This window comes from Diuraphis noxia, unplaced genomic scaffold, assembly GCF_037042655.1.
Source record: "Diuraphis noxia isolate RWA-SAM2 unplaced genomic scaffold, SU_Dnox_SAM2 contig0001, whole genome shotgun sequence".
NCBI lineage: Eukaryota > Metazoa > Arthropoda > Insecta > Hemiptera > Aphididae > Diuraphis > Diuraphis noxia.
In genome coordinates this window covers 62,533,096-62,541,820 of record NW_028301711.1, presented here as the reverse complement: position 1 = coordinate 62,541,820, position 8,725 = coordinate 62,533,096, and the positions used below count along the sequence as shown (strand labels likewise).

The following is an 8,725-nucleotide window of genomic DNA, read 5'->3' as shown; positions in this document are numbered from 1 at the left end:
CAAATATTACATGTAAATGCAATTCTATATTATATCGGAGCCAATAATAGATCATTAAAATTACACTATGTTCTATGTTATACCTTTCAAATATTACATTAAAACATAAAATCTATGGAATTTACAATATGTTCCTGTTCATTAATAAATATCCTATAATATCAAAAAACAAATAATGAATTAAGTTTCAATTTATATTAAACGCATTGTATTTTCCATTTTGTTAATTAACCTGAAAAAATTAGTTGTGTGCAAGTCATAGCATGATCACATATTATTTTCTTTGTTGTTTTTTCATGTTTCATTCCTAAATACTTATTAGTTTATATTTTTTTCAGATTTATACCCTTAACAGACTTCAAAGAATTACAAAATCCAATGAACAATCATTTAACATTAAGCCCGATGAACTTCAATTAGAATATAAACAGTCTGCGAATATTTTATTCGTTATCTTATAGATGACTATTTGGTATTATACAATTTGGAAAGGTATATAGTTAATAAATTATTTCAGTAATACTTGTAACGTGTTGTATAATTTAGTTCCATGTTGTTTAAAACAATATTTTTTTTTAATTCTAAATGTGCTTATCTCAAGAAATTTTTCAAAAACTTAAATTTCTAAATCATATTTGTCTCTGTATTTCCTAAATGATTTATTTGTAGGAGTTGATTTACATTTTAAGGTTTTGATTGTCTGCATATCTTTTCATAATTGTATGGGATGACTTGATGATATTTTTTATGTATATTTCTCTCTTTTGTATGCATTGTTTACAAATGTTCATGATACGTGCATACATTCAATCGTTATGTAGGAATCAACAAATATTACATGTAAATGCAATTCTATATTATATCGGAGCCAATAATAGATCATTAAAATTACACTATGTTCTATGTTATACCTTTCAAATATTACATTAAAACATAAAATCTATGGAATTTACAATATGTTCCTGTTCATTAATAAATATCCTATAATATCAAAAAACAAATAATGAATTAAGTTTCAATTTATATTAAACGCATTGTATTTTCCATTTTGTTAATTAACCTGAAAAAATTAGTTGTGTGCAAGTCATAGTATGATCTCTTATTATTTTCTTTGTTGTTTTTTCATGTTTCATTCCTAAATACTTATTAGTTTATATTTTTTTCAGATTTATACCCTTAACAGACTTCAAAGAATTACAAAATCCAATGAACAATCATTTAGCATTAAGCCCGATGAACTTCAATTAGAATATAAACAGTCTGCGAATATTTTATTCGTTATCTTATAGATTACTATTTGGTATTATACAATTTGGAAAGGTTTGTAGTTTATAAATTATTTCATCAATACTTGTAACGTGTTGTATAATTTAGTTCCATGTTGTTTAAAACAATATTTTTTTTTAATTCTAAATGTGTTTATTTCAAGAAATTTTTCAAAAACTTAAATTTCTAAATCATATTTGTCTCTGTATTTCCTAAATGATTTTTTTGTAGGAGTTGATTTACATTTTAAGGTTTTGATTGTCTGCATATCTTTTCATAATTGTATGGAATGACTTGATGATATTTTTTATGTATATTTCTCTCTTTTGTATGCATTGTTTACAAATGTTCATGATACGTGCATACTTTCAATCGTTATGTAGGAATCAACAAATATTACATGTAAATGCAATTCTATATTATATCGGAGCCAATAATAGATCATTAAAATTACACTATGTTCTATGTTATACCTTTCAAATATTACATTAAAACATAAAATCTATGGAATGTACAATATGTTCCTGTTCATTAATAAATATCCTATAATATCAAAAAACAAATAACGAATTAAGTTTCAATTTATATTAAACGCATTGCATTTTCCATTTTGTTAATTAACCTGAAAAAATTAGTTGTGTGCAAGTCATAATATGATCTCTTATTATTTTCTTTGTTGTTTTTTCATGTTTCATTCCTAAATACTTATTAGTTTATATTTTTTTCAGATTTATACCCTTAACAGACTTCAAAGAATTACAAAATCCAATGAACAATCATTTAACATTAAGCCCGATGAACTTCGGTAAGAATATAAACAGTCTGCGAATATTTTATTCGATATCTTATAGATGACTATTTGGTATTATACAATTTGGAAAGGTATGTAGTTTATAAATTATTTCATCAATACTTGTAACGTGTTGTATAATTTAGATCCATGTTGTTTAAAACAATATTTTTTTTTAATTCTAAATGTGTTTATCTCAAGAAATTTTTCAAAAACTTAAATTTCTAAATCATATTTGTCTCCGTATTTCCTAAATGATTTTTTTGTAGGAGTTGATTTACATTTTAAGGTTTTGATTGTCTGCATATCTTTTCATAATTGTATGGAATGACTTGATGATATTTTTTTTGTATATTTCTCTCTTTTGTATGCATTGTTTACAAATGTTCATGATACGTGCATACATTCAATCGTTATGTAGGAATCATCAAATATTACATGTAAATGCATTTCTATATTATATCGGAGCCAATAATAGATCATTAAAATTACACTATGTTCTATGTTATACCTTTCAAATATTACATTAAAACATAAAATCTATGGAATGTACAATATGTTCCTGTTCATTAATAAATATCCTATAATATCAAAAAACAAATAATGAATTAAGTTTCAATTTATATTAAACGCATTGTATTTTCCATTTTGTTAATTAACCTGAAAAAATTAGTTGTGTGCAAGTCATAGCATGATCACATATTATTTTCTTTGTTGTTATTTCATGTTTCATTCCTAAATACTTATTAGTTTATATTTTTTTCAGATTTATACCCTTAACAGACTTCAAAGAATTACAAAATCCAATGAACAATCATTTAACATTATGCCCGATGAACTTCGGTAAGAATATAAACAGCCTGCGAATATTTTATTCGATATCTTATAGATGACTATTTGGTATTATACAATTTGGAAAGGTATAAAGTTAATAAATTATTTCATTAATACTTGTAACGTGTTGTATAATTTAGTTCCATGTTGTTTAAAACAATATTTTTTTTTAATTCTAAATGTGTTTATCTCAAGAAATTTTTCAAAAACTTAAATTTCTAAATCATATTTGTCTCCGTATTTCCTAAATGATTTTTTTGTAGGAGTTGATTTACATTTTAAGGTTTTGATTGTCTGCATATCTTTTCATAATTGTATGGAATGACTTGATGATATTTTTTTTGTATATTTCTCTCTTTTGTATGCATTGTTTACAAATGTTCATGATACGTGCATACTTTCAATCGTTATGAAGGAATCAACAAATATTACATGTAAATGCAATTCTATATTATATCGGAGCCAATAATAGATCATTAAAATTACACTATGTTCTATGTTATACCTTTCAAATATTACATTAAAACATAAAATCTATGGAATGTACAATATGTTCCTGTTCATTAATAAATATCCTATAATATCAAAAAACAAATAATGAATTAAGTTTCAATTTATATTAAACGCATTGTATTTTCCATTTTGTTAATTAACCTGAAAAAATTAGTTGTGTGCAAGTCATAGTATGATCTCTTATTATTTTCTTTGTTGTTTTTTCATGTTTCATTCCTAAATACTTATTAGTTTATATTTTTTTCAGATTTATACCCTTAACAGACTTCAAAGAATTACAAAATCCAATGAACAATCATTTAGCATTAAGCCCGATGAACTTCAATTAGAATATAAACAGTCTGCGAATATTTTATTCGTTATCTTATAGATTACTATTTGGTATTATGCAATTTGGAAAGGTATGTGGTTTATAAATTATTTCATCAATACTTGTAACGTGTTGTATAATTTAGTTCCATGTTGTTTAAAACAATATTTTTTTTTAATTCTAAATGTGTTTATCTCAAGAAATTTTTCAAAAACTTAAATTTCTAAATCATATTTGTCTCCGTATTTCCTAAATGATTTTTTTGTAGGAGTTGATTTACATTTTAAGGTTTTGATTGTCTGCATATCTTTTCATAATTGTATGGAATGACTTGATGATATTTTTTTTGTATATTTCTCTCTTTTGTATGCATTGTTTACAAATGTTCATGATACGTGCATACTTTCAATCGTTATGAAGGAATCAACAAATATTACATGTAAATGCAATTCTATATTATATCGGAGCCAATAATAGATCATTAAAATTACACTATGTTCTATGTTATACCTTTCAAATATTACATTAAAACATAAAATCTATGGAATGTACAATATGTTCCTGTTCATTAATAAATATCCTATAATATCAAAAAACAAATAATGAATTAAGTTTCAATTTATATTAAACGCATTGTATTTTCCATTTTGTTAATTAACCTGAAAAAATTAGTTGTGTGCAAGTCATAGCATGATCACATATTATTTTCTTTGTTGTTATTTCATGTTTCATTCCTAAATACTTATTAGTTTATATTTTTTTCAGATTTATACCCTTAACAGACTTCAAAGAATTACAAAATCCAATGAACAATCATTTAGCATTAAGCCCGATGAACTTCAATTAGAATATATACAGTCTGCGAATATTTTATTTGATATCTTATAGATGACTATTTGGTATTATACAATTTGGAAAGGTATGTAGTTTATAAATTATTTCATCAATACTTGTAACGTGTTGTATAATTTAGTTCCATGTTGTTTAAAACAATATTTTTTTTTAATTCTAAATGTGTTTATCTCAAGAAATTTTTCAAAAACTTAAATTTCTAAATCATATTTGTCTCCGTATTTCCTAAATGATTTTTTTGTAGGAGTTGATTTACATTTTAAGGTTTTGATTGTCTGCATATCTTTTCATAATTGTATGGAATGACTTGATGATATTTTTTTTGTATATTTCTCTCTTTTGTATGCATTGTTTACAAATGTTCATGATACGTGCATACATTCAATCGTTATGTAGGAATCATCAAATATTACATGTAAATGCATTTCTATATTATATCGGAGCCAATAATAGATCATTAAAATTACACTATGTTCTATGTTATACCTTTCAAATATTACATTAAAACATAAAATCTATGGAATGTACAATATGTTCCTGTTCATTAATAAATATCCTATAATATCAAAAAACAAATAATGAATTAAGTTTCAATTTATATTAAACGCATTGTATTTTCCATTTTGTTAATTAACCTGAAAAAATTAGTTGTGTGCAAGTCATAGCATGATCACATATTATTTTCTTTGTTGTTATTTCATGTTTCATTCCTAAATACTTATTAGTTTATATTTTTTTCAGATTTATACCCTTAACAGACTTCAAAGAATTACAAAATCCAATGAACAATCATTTAGCATTAAGCCCGATGAACTTCAATTAGAATATAAACAATCTGCGAATATTTTATTCGTTATCTTATAGATGACTATTTGGTATTATACAATTTGGAAAGGTATGTAGTTTATAAATTATTTCATCAATACTTGAAACGTGTTGTATAATTTAGTTCCATGTTGTTTAAAACAATATTTTTTTTTAATTTAAATGTGTTTATCTCAAGAAATTTTTCAAAAACTTAAATTTTTAAATCATATTTGTCTCTGTATTTCCTAAATGATTTTTTTGTAGGAGTTGATTATATATTAAGGTTTTGATTGTCTGCATATCTTTTCATAATTGTATGGGATGACTTGATGATATTTTTTATGTATATTTCTCTCTTTTGTATGCATTGTTTACAAATGTTCATGATACGTGCATACTTTCAATCGTTATGTAGGAATCAACAAATATTACATGTAAATGCAATTCTATATTATATCGGAGCCAATAATAGATCATTAAAATTACACTATGTTCTATGTTATACCTTTCAAATATTACATTAAAACTTAAAATCTATAGAATGTACAATATGTTCCTGTTCATTAATAAATATCCTATAATATCAAAAAACAAATAACGAATTAAGTTTCAATTTATATTAAACGCATTGTATTTTCCATTTTGTTAATTAACCTGAAAAAATTAGTTGTGTGCAAGTCATAGCATGATCACATATTATTGTCTTTGTTGTTTTTTCATGTTTCATTCCTAAATACTTATTAGTTTATATTTTTTTCAGATTTATACCCTTAACAGACTTCAACGAATTACAAAATCCAATGAACAATCATTTAACATTATGCCCGATGAACTTCGGTAAGAATATAAACAGCCTGCGAATATTTTATTCGATATCTTATAGATGACTATTTGGTATTATACAATTTGGAAAGGTATAAAGTTAATAAATTATTTCATTAATACTTGTAACGTGTTGTATAATTTAGTTCCATGTTGTTTAAAACAATATTTTTTTTTAATTTAAATGTGTTTATCTCAAGAAATTTTTCAAAAACTTAAATTTCTAAATCATATTTGTCTCTGTATTTCCTAAATGATTTTTTTGTAGGAGTTGATTATATATTAAGGTTTTGATTGTCTGCATATCTTTTCATAATTGTATGGGATGACTTGATGATATTTTTTATGTATATTTCTCTCTTTTGTATGCATTGTTTACAAATGTTCATGATACGTGCATACTTTCAATCGTTATGTAGGAATCAACAAATATTACATGTAAATGCAATTCTATATTATATCGGAGCCAATAATAGATCATTAAAATTACACTATGTTCTATGTTATACCTTTCAAATATTACATTAAAACATAAAATCTATGGAATGTACAATATGTTCCTGTTCATTAATAAATATCCTATAATATCAAAAAACAAATAATGAATTAAGTTTCAATTTATATTAAACGCATTGTATTTTCCATTTTGTTAATTAATCTGAAAAAATTAGTTGTGTGCAAGTCATAGCATGATCACATATTATTTTCTTTGTTGTTTTTTCATGTTTCATTCCTAAATACTTATTAGTTTATATTTTTTTCAGATTTATACTCTTAACAGACTTCAACGAATTACAAAATCCAATGAACAATCATTTAACATTATGCCCGATGAACTTCGGTAAGAATATAAACAGCCTGCGAATATTTTATTCGATATCTTATAGATGACTATTTGGTATTATACAATTTGGAAAGGTATATAGTTAATAAATTATTTCATTAATACTTGTAACGTGTTGTATAATTTAGTTCCATGTTGTTTAAAACAATATTTTTTTTTAATTCTAAATGTGTTTATCTCAAGAAATTTTTCAAAAACTTAAATTTCTAAATCATATTTGTCTCCGTATTTCCTAAATGATTTTTTTGTAGGAGTTGATTTACATTTTAAGGTTTTGATTGTCTGCATATCTTTTCATAATTGTATGGAATGACTTGATGATATTTTTTTTGTATATTTCTCTCTTTTGTATGCATTGTTTACAAATGTTCATGATACGTGCATACTTTCAATCGTTATGAAGGAATCAACAAATATTACATGTAAATGCAATTCTATATTATATCGGAGCCAATAATAGATCATTAAAATTACACTATGTTCTATGTTATACCTTTCAAATATTACATTAAAACATAAAATCTATGGAATGTACAATATGTTCCTGTTCATTAATAAATATCCTATAATATCAAAAAACAAATAATGAATTAAGTTTCAATTTATATTAAACGCATTGTATTTTCCATTTTGTTAATTAACCTGAAAAAATTAGTTGTGTGCAAGTCATAGCATGATCACATATTATTTTCTTTGTTGTTTTTTCATGTTTCATTCCTAAATACTTATTAGTTTATATTTTTTTCAGATTTATACCCTTAACAGACTTCAAAGAATTACAAAATCCAATGAACAATCATTTAGCATTAAGCCCGATGGACTTCAATTAGAATATAAACAGTCTGCGAATATTTTATTCGTTATCTTATAGATGACTATTTGGTATTATACAATTTGGAAAGGTATGTAGTTTATAAATTATTTCATCAATACTTGTAACGTGTTGTATAATTTAGTTCCATGTTGTTTAAAACAATATTTTTTTTTTAATTCTAAATGTGTTTATCTCAAGAAATTTTTCAAAAACTTAAATTTCTAAATCATATTTGTGTCTGTATTTCCTAAATTATTTTTTTGTAGGAGTTGATTTACATTTTAAGGTTTTGATTGTCTGCATATCTTTTCATAATTGTATGGGATGACTTGATGATATTTTTTATGTATATTTCTCTCTTTTGTATGCATTGTTTACAAATGTTCATGATACGTGCATACATTCAATCGTTACGTAGGAATCATCAAATATTACATGTAAATGCATTTGTATATTATATCGGAGCCAATAATAGATCATTAAAATTACACTATATTCTATGTTATACCTTTCAAATATTACATTAAAACATAAAATCTATAGAATGTACAATATGTTCCTGTTCATTAATAATTATCCTATAATATCAAAAAACAAATAATGAATTAAGTTTCAATTTATATTAAACGCATTGTATTTTCCATTTTGTTAATTAACCTGAAAAAATTAGTTGTGTGCAAGTCATAGTAAGATCACTATTATTTTCTTTGTTGTTTTTTCATGTTTCATTCCTAAATACTTATTAGTTTATATTTTTTTCAGATTTATACCCTTAACAGACTTCAAAGAATTACAAAATCCAATGAACAATCATTTAGCATTAAGCCCGATGAACTTCAATTAGAATATAAACAGTCTGCGAATATTTTATTC

The 8,725-nt window shown here is 23.9% G+C and overlaps 1 long non-coding RNA gene across 3 annotated transcripts; it reads left to right on the top strand.

Moving 5' to 3' along the window:
• The first annotated feature begins 1,998 nt into the window (after positions 1 to 1,998).
• On the top strand, positions 1,999 to 7,941 carry LOC149061190 (uncharacterized). Of its 3 annotated transcripts, none has more exons than XR_016189576.1 (4): positions 1,999 to 2,148; positions 2,823 to 2,899; positions 6,133 to 6,209; positions 6,959 to 7,113. It is a non-coding gene; the product is annotated as an uncharacterized LOC149061190 (long non-coding RNA). The 3 variants fall into 3 exon arrangements; XR_016189577.1 differs by lacking the exons at positions 1,999 to 2,148; positions 2,823 to 2,899 and adding exons at positions 5,241 to 5,460; positions 7,787 to 7,941 and having other exon boundaries at positions 6,959 to 7,035; XR_016189575.1 differs by lacking the exons at positions 1,999 to 2,148; positions 2,823 to 2,899 and adding an exon at positions 5,241 to 5,460.
• The last annotated feature ends 784 nt before the right edge of the window (positions 7,942 to 8,725 follow it).